The sequence below is a fragment of the Lagenorhynchus albirostris genome, chromosome 1 (assembly GCF_949774975.1).
Source record: "Lagenorhynchus albirostris chromosome 1, mLagAlb1.1, whole genome shotgun sequence".
In the NCBI taxonomy this organism is placed as follows: Eukaryota; Metazoa; Chordata; class Mammalia; order Artiodactyla; family Delphinidae; genus Lagenorhynchus; species Lagenorhynchus albirostris.
In genome coordinates, this window is record NC_083095.1 from 150105665 (window position 1) to 150123778 (window position 18114).

Consider the following 18114-nt stretch of genomic DNA (forward strand, 5'->3'; position numbering starts at 1 on the left):
GGATGATTCGTTGTCTATTCAGGTATTCCACAGATGCAGGGTGCATCAAGGTGATTGCTGCTCCTGAGGCTGCTGGGAGAGATTTCCCTTTCTCTTCTTTGTTCTCAAAGTTCCTGGGGTTCACCTTTGGATTTGGCCCTGCCTCCGCATGTAGGTCATCTGAGGGCATTTGCTCCCCACCCAGAGAGGACAGGGTTAAAGTAGCAGCTGATTAGGGGGCTCGGGCTCACAGTCTGTGGGGAGGGAGGGGTACAGAATGCGTGGCAAGCTTGCAGTGGCAGAGGCTGGCATGACATTGCAACAGCCTGGGGCGCGCCGTGTGTTCTCCTGGGGAAGTTGTCCCTGGATCACGTGACCCTGGCAGTGGTGGGCTGCACCGGCTCCCAGGAAGGGAGGTGTGGATAGTGACCTGTGCTTGCACACAGGCTTATTGGTGGCTGTAGCAGCAGCCTTAGCATTTCATGCCCATCTCTGGTACGCACACTAAGAGCCACAGCCCGTGCCCATCTCTGGAGCTCATTTAGGTGGTGCTCTGAATCCCCTCTCCTTGAGCACCCTGAAACAATGGTCTCTTGCCTCTTAGGCAGGTCAAGACTTTTTCCCAGACTTCCTCCCTGCTAGCTGTGGTGCACTAGCCTCCTTCAGACTGTGTTCATGCAGCCAACCCCAGTCCTCTCCCTGGGATCCGAACTCCGAAGCCCAAGCCTCAGCTCCCAGCCCCCGCCTGCCCCGGCGGGTGAGCAGACAAGCATCACAGGCTGGTGAGTGCTGGTCGGCAGCGACTCTCTGTGCGGGAATCTCTCTGCTTTGCCCTCTGCACCCCTGTTGCTGCACTCTTCTCCTTGTCTCTGAACCTTTCCCCCTGCCCACCACCCATCTCTCCCAGTGAAGGGTCTTCCTAGTGTGTGGAAACTTTTCCTCCTTCACAGCTCCCTCCCAGAGGTGCAGGTCCCGTCCCTATTCTTTTGTCTCTATTTTCCTTTTTTCTTTTGCCTTATCCAGGTAGGTGGGGAGTTTCTTGCCTTTTGGGAAGTCTGAGGTCTTCTGCCAGAGTTCAATAGGTGTTCTGTAGGAGTTGTTCCACATGTAGATGTATTTCTGATGTATTTGTGGGGAGGAAGGTGATCTCCACGTCTTACTCCTCTGTCGTCTTGAAGGTCTCTCGGTGTGGCTGATTTTATGCGCCAACTTAGCTGGGCCAGAAAGTGCTCAGATATTTAGTCAAGTATTATTCTGGGTATGTCTGTGAGGGTGTTTTGAACGAGAGTAGCATTTGAAGCATTAGACTGAGTAAAGCAGATTACCTCCCTGTTGTGGATGGGCCTCATTCAATCAGCTGAAGGTCTGATAGAACAAAAAGGCTGACTTCTACAAGTAAGAAAATTTCTTCTGCCTGACTACCTTCAAGCTGGGACACCAGTGTTTTCCTGCCTTCACACTTGAACTGAAATATTGGCTCTTCCTGGGTCTCTAGCCTGTAGACCCTGGCCTGGAACTACATCATCTGCTTTCTTAGTTCTCAGGCCTTTGGGCTTGTACTGAAATTAAATCATCAGCTCTCTTTGTTCTCCAGCTTGCCAACTGCAGATTTGGGGACTTAGCCTTTATAATCACAAGTTTCATTTTAAACACAATTCTAAGGAATTCACCAATTCCTTATAATTAATACCTAGACAGATTTGTTATAATACCTTATAATGAATACCTAGATAGGTAGGTTGATAGATAGATAGAAAGACAGATAGATAGATTGATAGGTAGTTTCAGAGATATGGAGATATATCAGTCCTACTGTTCTGTTTCTCCAGAGAACTCTGACTGATACAGGAGGAAAAGACACCATGTCAGGTTGAAGGCCAGGATGGTTTTCAATAACTGCAAAAGAGGACACTTAAAAAATATCTTCAACTTTACATTGGATCTAGGTAACACTGAGAGTGACTGCCTTGAGGTTTGTTTCAGATCCTGCATATTATTTACTTAATTAGGATAATTTCCAAAGAATATATTCAGTGTTAATCCATTGCTCTGGAATTAACTAATAGCTAAGGAGAGGAAACATCTGACACTTTCCTTTAAACAAGAAACCTGACGTTATCAACTCTTCTCTATAGTTAAGAAGGCTGAATAAGTTTTTGCCTACCTGAGTTTTCAAGTTTCTGGCAATTAAAAAAAAGCATATTGCTGATTTATTTCACATTTGACCCATAATGTGCACCTTAGAGGTAAAGATCTGAAGTATTTGCACTTCCCCACACCCACTGTTCTCTTGCATCTACATGCCTTTGCATATTCCAGTATGCAAAAAAAATAAAGATTCTATGATGGGTCCATGTGGAAGACACTTCTGCTATGCATCCTTGATATTCTAGCTCACATGCCATCTTCTCTGGGAGTCTTTCCTTATTCTCCAGAAGACTTGGGAAAACTCTTCCAGAGTTTCCAAATTCACTCATCTCCACTATGGGGATTATCCTATTTGTTCCATTTGTTTATTTTATCCCCTGCCTTCCCACTAGAAGGCAAACTTCTGGAGACAGGATCTTATTTTCTATTTTCTATATGGTATTGCCGTAATATGAATGTTAGCACTTATTGGGCACTTATGTTCTGATTTCTTTTTGCAAATTAATTAATTCAATCTTCATGACAACACTATGGTTTCAATTTTATTGGTGATTCTACCTTAAGCTGAGGAAACTTAGGTGTGGAGAGGTTAAGTAACTTCCTTACTCTTGTTTAGATCATTCTTCTTTTCCAATTGGCTGATCTATAGAGCTTTTAGCCTAGAAATTGTCTTTGTGGAACAACTTTCTGGGTGTCTGTTGCCGGTAGTTCTGGAATTTCCTTATTCCTGAAGAATCTGGCTTTTGTTAGCTGGAGGTGAACTACCTACCCACATGAATATGGTGTTCACCATCAAATCCCCAAAGAGGGACAAGTCAAGTTGAAGGGACACTGGTCCAGGGGCTCAGCAAGTACTTGAGAAGTTATGTTTACTTTCATTTTTTTAAGCTTTATTGAGGTATAGTTGACAAATAAAAATTGTATATATTTAAGGTGAACAACATGAAGTTTTGATATCCATATACATTGTGAAATGATCACCACGAGATAATTAACAGACCCATCACCTCACAGTTACATTTTTTCTTCTTCTGGTGAGAATATTTAAGATCTAACTTCTTAGCAAATTTCAAGTATGCAATACAGTATTGTTAACTATAGTTACCATTCTGTACATGAGCTCTCTAGAAGTATTCATCCTGCATAATTGAAACTTTGTACCTATTGACAAATATCTCCCCATTTCCCCCTACCCCCCAGCCCTTAGCAACCACCATTCTACTCTCTACTATGAGTTTGACTCTCAGATTTCACATATGAGTAAGATCATAAGGTATTTGTTTTTCTATGTCTGGCTTATCTAATTTAGCATAATATCCTCCAGGTTCATCCATATTGCAAGTGGCAGTATTTTCTCTCTCTCTTTTTTAAAAGGCTCAATGCTATTCCAGTTTACATATATACCACATTCTCTTTATCCATTCATCCACTGATGGACACTTAGGTTGTTTCCCTGTCTTGGCTATGGTGAATAATGTTACAATGACCACAAGACTGCAGATATCTCTTCCAGGTACTGTTTCCATTTCCTTTGGACATATACCCAGAAGTGAGATTGCTGGATCATGTGGTAGCAATTTTTAATTTAATTATTCTAAAATAAATAAATAATTTTTTAATTTAATTAAAATGGTAAGTTCTAATTTAATTGAAAATTAAATCTATTTTTAATTTTGTGAAGAACCTCCATACTGTTTTCCATAGTGGCTGAACAAATTTTATACATAATATCGTAATTTCCTATTTAGTGGCAATTTTGAGGGGATAACAGAGAGAACTGGCACAGACAGAATGCTGTCTGTGATAGATGGAGAGGAGAGAATACTGGGGAGGTGAGGCCGTCAGACCCTCCTGTTCTCAGGACTGGGTTATCTTCTCCCCGCAGCTCACCTGCATCTTTTCCTGCAGTGTTCCCTGTTCCTCACTCGATCTCCCCATGCTTCGCAGGGTCTCTGTCCCTTGTGCCCCTCTAAGGCTATAACTGAACATCTTCCTGATAGGCTCAGTGCAGTGTGGGGTCCCTCCCGAAAATGTCTTGATTCTGATCAGGAGGTTAAATGTTGGAGAGAAAACCTTGTTTAAAGAGTTTCAACCTGCTTGAACCACTCAAGGAGAAAGGTAGTTGAAATTGGGTGCCAGCTCAGGAGGCCTGGAAAAGATGATATAAGAATCAATCTAGTTTTCCAGAAGAGCCATACATCTGAGTGAGGTCCCTGACCTTAGATGGTCAAGCTCAGTTTGGAAGATTCCAGTTTTAGCTAATAGAAGCAAAGAAAAACCAAATACTTGCCTGTAGCAAGGGACATTAAAATACCTATCAGTGTTTTCCCTCTGGAAAACCATCCAGCAATCCCTAGATTTATATTATGTATCTCATCATTTAATCTGTTTTCATAGGAATAAATCTCTGAGTGAATGAATGAACTTCTGAGTAAATGAATAAATCTACTAAAACAGCTTAGAGAGACCTGATGGCCCAGAAACAGGATCCTTAAGCCTCCAGCAAATCTTTGAAGCAGACCGTGATGCTCTCCTTAGATAAGGATGCAAATTACCTTTGGTGTGGCTTCTCAGAAGATGTCTCCTTTTGGAGTGGGTATAAAGTTGTTTCCAGGCTCTTGAGAAAAGAGAGAATGAATACCTCTTTCAAAGAAGATGTGTACCAAATGTCCATATTGTTTTCAAGTCTCCCCATGACCAGGAAAATAGGCAGGATGCCAGTGAATTTTTGGATTAACAGTTAAGCAGTAGAGTGTTAAAGAGATTTTCTTTTTCATAGTAATCATGTGGGTCCAATGTTGGCCATGCCACTCACATAACACTTGAATCGTCATTCAGTTACGTCAGTAGTTAGAAATAAAACCCAAAGACGTAGTTAGAAAATGAAAATTTGGATTCATTCAGAGTTTCATTCTCTTCTGCCTACCTGCAGTATGGTCCCCCAACACAGGTGAGCATCTCAGTTCTAGGAAATAAACAGATACCAGGAGTCTCCTCCTGGAGGAGTGGGGGCAGCTCTACCTTCACAGACCCTCCTCAGTCAAGATGCCTATATTTCCTTGCCACATAGTTTCCACTTGCAGGTATCTCTATGTCTGTGAAGAGAAATGCTTGTTGAAATTTTATAGACACATATATTTCTATAAGACAAAGGAAACTGAACTAGGAGACTAATCATATGCAGTGCTTTCTTGGTTGAAGGAGCCCGTACTCCCAGGAGAATGATTGGAACTCTGCAGTGGTGGTCAAATGGTTCAAGTGGTTTTAAACAAACCACCATGGATATTGGGACCCCACTGAATGTCCCCTCAAGGTGAGAGGCCTTTCTTCAAAGGACACTGATGCCACTGCCTCCAGACAGAGCATGCTAGAATCTGAACTTTTGTTCTGTGAGCTGATCTGGGCCACTGTGTCCCAAGGTGGGGATTCAGGGGTATCAGTAACTCCCTTAGATAATTAGAAGGGTCACAGACTCACCAAATGACCTCATCGCTCTTAAACTTGATATCCAGCACAGACTTGGGAGCATCTCTCCACTATAATTTCATGCACAGCTCTCACTATGATCAGTATAAAATGAGAATTTGTGACAGGGGCTTATTTTAAATGTCCTTACCAGTCAGTGCAGATTGTGGACCATGGGAGATGCGGGGATGCTATTTTCTTGTAAAATATAGCTAATAAATATGTAAATCAGACTATCTTTATGCATAACCTGGCAGGGATCAGACATGAGCTAACAGCCAAAAAACACTACGTTATCAATAATATTAAGTTATTTAATATCTCAAAACCTCAAACACTGGGAAAATAGCGTGAAAAAAACTATTTTTTCCTGGTCAACTTCTTGGCAAGCAATATTTAACATGCCTGCCAATTCTTCCTGTGCACAAACTTATAACTTGAAATGATAGATATATTTTTGCCTTTCCTAAGCCACCTTGTGCTTTCAACTGTGCATGTTGGGTGACCGCTTCCGATAATTACCTCACTGTCAGAAGGTGCTTCTTCAACTGCGGTCCATCCTTATGATTTTGCTATTCAGAGGCTTGGAAGTGGCAGCAAAATCCCTCAGGCTTTTATCTTCTTCTTGAGTTCCAGGACCCCGCAAGGTAGAGAAAGCCCCTTGAGTCAAGCTTTCACTGTTCTCCCATTCATCTTGACCCTCTAGCCTGCTGATGTCTGTTTCCCCTGAGAGCTGTTGCCAGGAGAGCTGAGAAATAGCCTTCCTGTTAGAAACCATGCAACTCATGTTTTTGAGACATGTTTTTCTCTGGGTCATCCAATTATCCTCACCCAGCAGAGTAATCACTGGGACTCCGTGCACTCTTGGAATTGAAGGAATTTTAGAGGTCATCCAGCCAGGTTAACACATTGGATCCCCTGAAGAAAGAGCCCCAGAAAGACAGAGATGGAGCCTCAGCCCAGCACCATCCTCTCCCAGCTCTGTGACCTGACCTTGGGTGGGTTAGTTCACTTCTCAGCCTTGCTTTTCTTGGCCACAAAACTGGGATAAGATGCCCACCTTGGAGATGAGGGGAGGTCCCTGGGGTGAGGGGCTTACACAGTAAGAGACACAAGGTAGGCAAATGCCTACCTTGGCAAATGCCAATTTCCATCCCTCATCATTTTCTGGTCCAAATGAGGAGTTTATTTTAAACTTGGCATCATATAGATGAGAAGATTCTTCCTCAAACAGTAAACATTCATCTCATGGCTTATGATTTATATGGCCCTTTCATGTGTTGCTTTCCATCCTGGCAAGGAGAGCTGGTGGGTGTCATCCACATTTTATAAATGAGCATATGGGGTCTCGGAGAGGGTAACCCCTTGTGGTTTTCCCTCATACTGTGTGCATCCTCTTAATCCTGCTCCAAGTTTTCTTTCTTCCATAGCACTTATCATTTTCTAACTTACATAATTGCTATGTTTACTGTTTATTGTCCATCTATGCATGTAGAATCTAAGCTTCACAAGAACAGCCATCTATTCTGCTTATTCCCTGTACCCAGAATGGTGCCTGAAAAGTAGTATCTTTTCCACTCAATATTCGATGAACAAACTGACCAAACTCGTGCATTTAGGGACAGAGGAGACTCAAACCCCAAACTCCTATCTCTATGTTTCATTCATCAACTAGTAAGGATGTGACACTGATTAGTATTAAAGAGTGTTTGAGCTGATTGAGATGGAGAGATGACAGGGAGGAAGAAAACAGAGAAAGAGGGAAGGAAGAGGGAAAGAGGGGAGAGAAGGAAAGAGGAGGAGAAAGTGAGCATCTAGGGAGGTACTGCACAGGGAGCTTGCAAATGTTCTCTCCCCTAGTGCACGAGGGGGTATTGTTACCCCCATGTCATGCCTGCCCAGCTGCTGGGTGGATAGTGTTCTGAAGTGACGATGAGCAATGAGGTGTCTGTCCCCAGCTCCCTCACAGATTAGGCACAGCCCCGTCAGGCATTTCAGCTCACAGTATCCCCTTTAGAATGCCACTGTGATACAAGGGGCTTCCTACTCAGGTCAAGACATGACTCTTGGGGGCAAGAGGAGCAACATGTTTTTTAACTGTGCAAACCCAGGATTGCATCATTCTGTGTGTGGGCAGTGCTTAGAACTGGCCCCAGATGTGGATGCCATCGTCTTCCAGGACAGATGCAAAGCAGTCACTCTGGGGACATTGTGGTATCTCTGTGTACCACTTAGAAGGAAAGACACTGGAAGGTCTGATCAGGAAAGGAGTGAAATTGTTTCCCAGAAACTTCAAGAAAGTTCCAGAGAAAAGGGAAGTTGGAGTTTAAGCCATTTTGAGTCCATGTAGGCTGCTTTCTGAAAAGGAAAGTTCATGTTCCACCACCCCACACCCAAAAGTCTGGTCCCAGAAACAATTATTTGACTAGTTATGGAGACTTCTTGTGCCCAAACCACTGTGGGAACATTTCCTGTCTTCCTTGAGTCAGCAGATGTCAGAGCAGGAGACCTTCCTTCTTCTACCAGAGCCTGGCACCTGAGAGGAGTCATTTTTGTCCCTGTGCACCTCTCTCCACCAACGTGCTCACACACTGTGGGCCCCCATGGGCCGTTTCCTTCCTTGTTCAGCTGGTTCTCATTATTTGAGGTAGTGACTGTCTACAAAGTCACCACAGACAACATAGAATTAGTGAATTCTGAACCACTGTTTCTAGGGGAAATACAGGGCTGGGTTCCTGAGGGCCTCTGGTCACGTTTTCATCAATATATAAATACATAATCTTGTTTTAGGTATGTTTCTGTTTAAAGACACCTTATTTTATTTTATTTTATTTTTGCGGTATGCAGGCCTCTCACTGTTGTGGCCTCTCCCGTTGCGGAGCACAGGCTCCGGACGCGCAGGCTCAGCAGCCATGGCTCACGGGCACAACCACTCTGCGGCACGTGGGATCTTCCCGGACTGGGACACACACCCGTGTCCCCTGCATCGGCAGGCAGACTTTCAACCACTGTGCCACCAGGGAAGCCCTAAAGACACCTTATTTAATAGAAATGTTGGTTTGTTAATGTTGAGCTCATGGCCAACAGCACTATGACTCATGGCTGAATGAAACTTACCTTACACCCTTATTTTCTCTGTGACATCACAGCCTTCTTCCACTTAGAGGCACTGGACAGCACTTCAGCACTACACTTGGGGACCATTCCAAACAGCAAAATCACCAACAGAAAGCACAGAAATGTGAAAAACATGGCTCTAAATAGACCATGAAAAAATACTTGTTTACAGTCTGAGAGCTGAAACAAGAAGCAGAGTGCCACCTTCTTTGACCTCTGCTGGGAATGCGTGCATTGGAGAACTCAAATTTTTGTTGCTTTCTGCGTGTCTGCAATTGACCACCAAAGGTTCATGAGTATTGACTTTGAGTTACAAATAACTGTTAGCAGTAGGTGCATTCACAAATATGGAATCTGTGAATAAAGAGGACCAACTGTATTTACAGAAAGTGGTTAGCAGTCTGTGAGGTTTCTGGAAGAAGAGACTTAGATCAGTATGCCAATGAGCTCTAGCCAACAGTTCATCAACACTTGCCCACAAGATACCAAGCATAACAGTCTTTAGTAAAACTTCTGTGGGCTAAGCAATACTCCATACCACCAAATCATAATCAAATTACCCCACATTCATTCCATATTTGGTCCTGGAAGCCAAGATGTGGCAGTGGGAGATAAGAGACCAAGTAAAGTGGAAACCATCATTACCATCATCATCACCACCACCACTAGCATCATCATCACCATCCACAATAAAACATTAAGCATTTACTATGTGGTAAGACTGTTCTAATCACTCTACATGGTTAATTTTCACAACAGCCCAATGAGGCAGGTTCTGTTATTATCCTTATATCATCACAGAAGATACCAAGCCTCAGCCAGGTTAAGTGCGTGGCTAGTTTCAATAAGGAAACACGTGTGCCTCTCATGTGAACAATAGATGAGTTTCTTTTAAAAACTGCATGGTGTAGGTCAAATCCCGATTTGTTTCCCATATTACTTACCTTTGAAAAAAGTGGATGTGCACAACCATCTATCTTCAGAGGGTTGTAAAACAGTGTGAATATATTTAATGCCACTGAACTATACATCTAAAATGGTAAGTTGTATGATATATATTTTACCACAATTTTACACACACACACACACACACACACACACACACACACACACATGATGGGTAGCATACTCTGTATTTCCCCAAACCCATCATGTGATCCAACATCTTCTGTGCCTTTGCATATACTATTCCTTTTGTCTGAATGCCCTTTCTTGCTTTGTCTGTTATTCACCCTACAAAACACACCATAAGCAGGGTCATCTCCTTGGTGAATCCTTTTCCATTCCTGCTTTCTTCACCCTTTCTACCCGCAGAGTCAATCTCTCCCTCCTCCGAAGCAACTCTGGACCTCTTACGTATCTATTATTATTGCATATAGAACAGTTCATTGCAAATATTTCTCCATGCATATTTTGCTCCTGTTTTTGTCTGTGTCTCTCAGGCCTAGTCTAGTCTCTGACAAAACAGTAAGTGCTCGATAGATGCGTGTAGCTTGTAAGGAAAGTTTTACTAACCGATTTATAGTAACACTCAAGTGATCCATCTGGAACTAGGCCTAAGACATCAAGTGAAGGGAGAAATTGTCACCTCAGGTTTGGATCCATGTTCCTCTCCAGCCCAGAGATCTGTCTGAAAGTGGCAATTGCTTTTCTGTGATATCAATCTAAAAACTAGCTAGGAATGTCATCCATGAAATTATCTAAACTTTTCTATAACAAAACTGACTTCATATGACATTTTAATTTTACTTGAAGCTTTCCTATACATCCCTTTTTTTTGCCATCAGCCAAGGACAGGTGGCAACCTGGGGTGGTGATGACAATATTTGGACTGAAAACTGGAGACCTGACAGTTCCAACACTGCCACTGTCTAGCCCTTTGCCTATGGGTAGGGCCTTAAATGTTTTGTTTCCTCTCTGTAACATGAAACTAACATTCCTTTCTTTGTCTTAACAGGATTGTCCCAAGTATCAAATGAGGTAAGACATGTTAAATATCTTTGAAACTTGTAAAGCATTTTGCAAACAGAAGGTGTTTTTGTAATCAGGTGTGAACGAAAAATGTGGCCTGCCATATCGGTAAACAAAGGATGTTATGGCCATCAAGCCCTCAGCCATTGCAGCCTCTCTGTGCCATGCACTGTGATGGGATTCAGGATGGTGAAAAAGAGTATACTGGCCCTAGAGAGTTAAGGTGCATATCAAATGAATGATTTCAAGGAGCCCAGACTCTTGCATCTTTCCATACATAGAAAAGCTCTAAGTTCATTAACTTGAGATGTCTGGTTTTCTTTGATTAACAGCAATCTTTTGATGTTCTGACTACCTGGATTTTGTTGCAAAAGTCCTATATATCCTGGATCCTCCTTTACATTTTTGGAGCAGTCCCTCAGAACTATCCGAGAGAATGCCTCCTGGGCTTGAGTCCTCAGAAACTTCACCAAATAAAACATAATTCTCAACTTTAAGTTGTGCATTTTTTTCAGTTGACATAGGTTTATCAGTGTAATACCTACATTTCTTTCCCCATATGTGTCTCTTTTCAAGGTCTAAGTGGGTTCCACTAACAGGACCTCACAACATAGCAGAGAGGGCATAGTATAGCCTGCACATCACTGCCTCCTACCCCCCTCATGACAGACATCATTAATCAACCACAGCACTGCTTTTGATCCTTCTGAATGCACTGCTCTGTGCAGAGCACGGTTTTTAAAATTACTTATGGTGAAGGACAAGTTTTTTTCTCTCTTTTAATTTCTATATGATTGCAGACGAGAATGCAGTTCCTATTGCACATGACTGGTATACAGCTCATGCTTCACGAGACACCTTGTGAGTTTGATAACACCTGTAGTGGTCCATACCCTGCTCAATGGAACAAGTCTACTGATCACACGCTTGGATGTTATGGCAACATGAAATTACTACAAGAGTTCCTCAATGCTTATTTTCTATTTCTACACTTGGACTATACCTTGAATAGAACTGCTCTAGACAGCAGGCCTCAACTGATGTGGGTTACCTTGTGAGATTAACATCCTTTGCCACTCCTGACCCTGGTTCTTCTTCTGTAAAATGAGATGTACAGCACCAACCTCACAGGCTTCTCATGAGAATCAAATGAGGCAATTTGTAAGAAAGCTCTTTGTAACTCTGCCACATTATCCAAATGTTAGCTTATTATTGTGATCCCCATACCCATTTCCTAGTCCTTGAAAATCATATAACAATATGTATAAAAGCTTTACTCAACAAATTCAGGGTATTTTCTCATCATTATTGTCTTCTTTTTGTGTTTGTTTTCCTAGACCAAGAATGTTCATAATTTTTGTTGTTGTTGTTGTTCATTTCTTATTTACCAGCACTTCAACCCTATTGTAAGAGAATGTTAAAGTGTCACTCTGTCTGTCTGGGGCTTCCAGCAGGTCCCTGAAGCCGTGGAACAGCACAATAGGTGCCAAGTACCCTTACATCTTCAGCAGGGCACGCTGAGAGACTGGAAAACCAATTCTGCAAGCAGTAGCCAGTTCATCCAAGTCCAAGCTTAAGGGAGGGGGGAGTGAGTGGTACAGGGTTTTTAGGGCTCTGGGCTCCTCCCTCTGTCCCTGGGAGGGTGGGAGGGGCTTCTGCCTTACTTTAAGTCAAGCGAGAGGGTTTTGATGGAACCACCCAGAGAGTCCAGCATGTGCCTACTGGCATCTGGGGCACATGGAAACATGTATCATCATCATCAAGAGAATCCAAAGAGGAGTGGCTGTGGCTGGCATTGCACCCATCTGATCATAGAGAGCAAAGGTGAGTGTTCTCCAGGGACCAGATGTGGACGTGGTGAAATGGACCAAAGAAGACAGTCTGGAGGGACAATGTGATCCCCAAGAGAGGACTGGGCCATCTGAAGTCCAGAGCCTGAGAAGCGAGGTCTTGTCTGTGCTGAGGAAGCTGCTCTCAGAGGTGTGGTGGGGGTGGTATGTGTGCATATGTGTATGCATGTGTGTGTGTGTGTGTGTATGTGTGTGTATATAGGGTGAGGACCTTGCAAAAGTGTTGACGAGGGCAAAACCCAGCAAATGGGAACTTCCGCCTTCCATCTAGAGGGACCAGCCCAAATGACAACCCATCAGCATGTAGGACAATTTCCTCTTCCCCTAATCCATTCACCCTGTTGGCCTTGCCTGGGATATTCAGAAACAGCATCCCAGGAATGGCAGAGATGAGGCATCCAACCTGAAGCAAGCTTGTGCTGGGTGAGAAATTCACAATGTTTTGATTATTGTATTTTACTCCCCTGGAAATGGATAATTTTCAGATTGGACTTAACATTTTGATGCCAAAACTGAGGTCTTATTTGTTCAGTATCTAAAAAACAATGAAAAAAACCAGAAAGTCCTGTCTAAGATTTTATCCAGGAATGGGAGAAAAAGTTGGATTTGAAGGGACAGAAGGGAAAAAGTTAAATTGATCTTCTAACCCTCTATCAAGTTAAGTTCACTCAATACATAGGCTTTATCACCAGTTATTTTAATTTCCTTCTGGGCTTTCTATAGCCACAGGAAGTGTCATGAGCTGAGACATGAGCATAGCTAGGAAGCTAGCGAAGTCCAACACGAAGAAATGGTTTTCCACATCTCTCATGAATGCCTTGGAAAAGACTATCTAGACCATCAGACCATCAGACCAACTCTGATGACCATCTAGTCAGGGCTGTAATCCCTCTGAGGGAACCACTCTGGCTTTAGGAATTAAACACAATGCAGCCACCACCCCTGCTGCCTCCACCTCTACTTCCACCATCACCACCTCCACTTTCATCACCTCTACCTCCACCTCCACCACCACCACCACCACCATGATTATTGCCACCACCATGATTATTGCCACCACCATGATTATTGCCACCACCATGGCTGCCACTGTTGCTACCACCTCCACTACCACTATCACCCCCGCACCACCACTAAGGTTTCGTCTCCACTACCACCACTGTCACTATTACCACCACCACCATCTCTGCCATCACCACCACTACAGCCACCATTGGTATCACTGCTGCCACTGCCACTATTTATTATGTATTAGTGTGTGCTGAGCCCAGTGAAAAATACTGCATGTGTAATACTTAATCCTCATAGCTGTCTTTGGAGGTAAACACCATTATTATCCTTAATTTACAAAGGAGGAAACAGAGGCTCAGAGAAGCTAAGTAACTTATCCAAGGATGCAGAATGGCATTTGAACCTTACTTGATTTGGTAAAAATAAGGAAAATGATAGAAGTGCTATTCTTGGAAGAATCCTCATTTCAGAACCAGCTTTCAGCAGGTCTGCATGACTAAGATATTCACCCTTCTCATGTTTTATCCCCTTAAAGATACTCTTAAGGGGGTTTAATTAACAGAGAAAAATATATTGCAAACACAAAATTTAAAGAATGCATTTCAAGGCTAAAAAATCTAACCAAATCCTAATCTTAAAATGTTCAAGAGTGTTTTCAAGCACTTGTTGATAGTGAAAAGGGCAACCAATAGAGAGTAGGAGAAACTCTTCTTTTGGAGGGAGGGCTTCTGTGCATCCTCATGATTGCTTCATTATTAACTTACTGAAATATTTACTTGTTCCCTAATGACAGAGCTTTTGCACTTCTTGGTGAAATCACCTCATCAATGAGGTAATTCTTTTTGGTAACCCTTATGATTATTTAATGAGAAAGAAAATTGCCCCCAGTCTCAGTGCCATCTTAAAGCCTCCTTGATGGACTCTTGCTCTCTGATTACTTCCTCTTTTGTACCAGCATCATCCTCCTTGATCCCCATCAGAGTAATAATTCTGTAACCCCAAGTCACCATTTTACTTAATATTTTTCTTTCTCTGGAACAGGGGTACTAATTCTGACTTGATCATATTGAGTTTGGGTTGCCATTGACTGATCATGGTGGGCATACTAAATGGAAAACAGGATGCATAGCTTTAGAGTTCAAAGGAGAGTTCTGGGATATAGAATATATGTTTGGGAATTATTAATGTACAGATTATGATTGTAGCAATAGGAACAGACAAACATTCCCAGGTAGAGCATAAAGAGTGGGAAAGGAAGAGAGCTGGGGCAGAGCACACAGAGTAAGTCCTGCAGGTAGACTGAGTTCAGTATGGAAGTAGTTAGTTGCAGGAGTGCAAATTGACACATTATTGCTATAATATGGGAAGGGCTGCTTTAAGAAAAAATAATATTTTTGAAAACAACCCATACATGACTATGGTAGAAACTTAGGAGATTTAAAAAAAAAAAGAACACAAGTCAATCATCATTGTATAAACCAGAGATCATTATTATGAACATTTTATGTACTTCTTTCCAACCATTTAAAATATATTTTATATTACATATTTTTATGTCAATGAGATTATAGAACATATATCTTGTTTAGTGTCCTTTTTATTTGTTTCTCATGATGTGACAAATGATTTGAAAATGTCATTTAAATGTGTGCCTAAAGGAATACTTTAAAAATTTTATCCTGACAGCACAATTCATAGGTAGAAATTTGTCCTTTTTCTGGGTATAGGAGAGCAGACTGGATTCAGGTTCGATTTGGAAGGGAGGCAGGAGCCCATTTTGAGAAGCATTTGTGCATGCAACATCTTGAGATGTCCATGAAGTTATGTTATATGAGATCAGCACTTGTTTTCCTCTTTAAAATCAAAGTTGTTCCTTCTCTTCTATTTTCAAAACCTGTCAACTGCATAAGGGAGTTGAGGGTTTGAATATAATATTGAGTTCTAGAGACATTATTATAATTATACAAGAATAAAGCGAAGTTGCCTAAATTACAGACAAAATAAGTCATCTTCTGCCATATTTGGTTTGCTGTAATGAGAAAATTTCACAAACAAAATTTCACAAACTAGAGACTAACACACATTTGCTGTATCTTCCAGAGGTGGATGTAGTAACACAACATGTTATATACATGACAAATGCCTCCTGCATTTGTATTGACATGTAGTTTAGAATGTTAGAATTGGCAGGGCTTTATAGCAAATAAAAGGAGGGGAGGGAATTAAAAACAACAAAACAATAGCACTGAACTGGGACATGTAGGAAAGAGCAAGCCAGTATTATTTCCAGGGAAGCCAGTAAAATTGGGGATCCATTCATCCTGGATTAGTGATGGAATTCAAGGAACCAATGCCTGGATAGCCTAGTCATTCTGTCAGATCCTTGCAAGTTGCTACCCCAAGAAAGTAGACAACAAAACACTTGTTCCTTTTCTTTTGTAGGATGTTATTAGTGGTGAAATTTGGTTCCTCACCATTGTGACCAAATAGCCACCTCCATTCCAGTTCTGAACCTTGACAAGTCAGTAAACATCCTGAGCCTCAGTCTCCTCATGGTGGCACTCTGCATCATAATTATGGCATGAAATAATATGTGTTAAAGTATATTATAAAATGTAAAGAACTATATGAATGACAGTGATAACTTTTTCCAGCAATTTTTGCAGGTATGATAACAGAATTTTATAGACCAATGTATCTGCAAGTATGATTTGTTTCTGCCAGTTCTAAGGTAGGTCCCAATGATAAGGGGGAATTCTATTTTTATCCCTCATCATCATCTTCTGCCTCTGATTTGCATCTGATATTTGACACAATCATTTTCTTTCACTTTTGAAGTCAATGAAGTGACTACTGAGGTTGATGACAAACGTAGAACCCCTTGGAAGACTCTTTGTCTAGCTAGGGTTAAGAGCTGAAATGTTAGTTCATGCTTAAATTTCCCCACCATGGGCTGTGAACACAGTTTTTCCTCACAGTGGCTCAATAAGCAATGGGGATGGACAATCTCTAGTCTGGACCAAGTGCTTTTCATACACTCATAAGACACCTGTGGGGCTGAGTCTAGTGCCTTCCCTGTTTGATTTTTCTTGCTAAGGTCAGGTGTGATGTAAAAGCCACTTTAGTCTGTGCTTTAAATATCTCTTAGTGACAAAATCTAGGAGCATCCAATAAATGTGCAATCCAGCAATGTACCAGACTGAGGCAGGAATACAGTAGCTAGTGACTCTTGAGCTCTGGCTATGTTTGTTTGCTAAGAAATATTTTTGTGTTTGCTTTTCTGCCAAGAATGAATGCAATGCTGTACAGCTTATTTCTATGAGAGGGAGAGAGAGAAAGAGAGAGAGATTCTCCCATCCACTCCCAATTCCTAAATAAGATGTTATCTAGGCTTTCCTATCTTTTGCAGTTGATTTCACAGGTTTCTCTCTTTCTTTACTGGCTAATGTTGCTTTGTGGCCTGGGTCCTAATTCCTCTTGGACTTCCTTGAACAGTCACTCATTTTTTCCAACTGAACAATGGACTTGCTTCCTTGTCAGTGGTCAAGAAATCCTTAAAATTCTTCACATGTTCTTCCTCTTCTAGGTTTTGCAAACAGCTTTGCATCCACTGCCTTTTGGCATGTGTTCATTGAATGGAATGGCCTCATAGTCTACATTATTTAAATTATTCACACTTTACCTTGTTCTTACTTATGCTTTTAATTTCCTTGTGTGTGCAATTGAATTAATGAAAGTGAAATGTGCATATGAAGTACTCCATTCCATTATTCAGGATCAGCCCATGTGCTCTGCATATGGATTTTGTTATCTCTGCTCCAACACCATATTCAACCCATTTCCATTCTGCCCCACACACAAACTAGAGACAGCCAGGGCAACATTCTGGCTCCCCTGGACATGCTTTAGAGGACCAGACTCTTTGGCCTTCCAGGTTTGATTGCTGTTTATCAGATTCTAAGCTTTGAAGGCCTCTTGCTAATGCACCAAAGCTTAAGAGTGCTTGGTCTCCTGCTCTGGTCTTTTATTATCTGTCTGACTTGCATTATTTGGGGGCATGTACTTCTGGAACACTATCTAGAAATTAGAAGGCACAGAAAACAACCCCATGTGTGCAATTAGATAAAACTCAAAACTCCTTTAACAAAGGATTTGTAAACTGATTTTTAGAAATCCTCATGGCTTGTCAATCTCTTTCTCTATGTTTTAGAGACGAACATGGCAGAAGGTTTGGGGGCCTCCTGGGCTCTCCATAGGGATGGTTGCCAGGCATTCATGGATGTCCCAGAAAGAAAACACACATGAATGAGTGTATATCCATTTTCATGGAAGAAATTCTATAGCTTTAGTCACATTCTCAAAGGAGTTGGAAACCTCCCAATTATACACTATTGTTCTGAAGCGTTTTTCTTATCCAGTCAGGGGATGTCTCCACATCTGATTAACTAGTCCTGAACTTCCAGTCAAAAAAGAAAAGTGAGACTATTGATTCATTTTAAAATAAAAATTATTATGTAAATCCATATGCCTACCTAAGTGTCCGTCAACAGATGAATGGATAAAGAAGATGTTG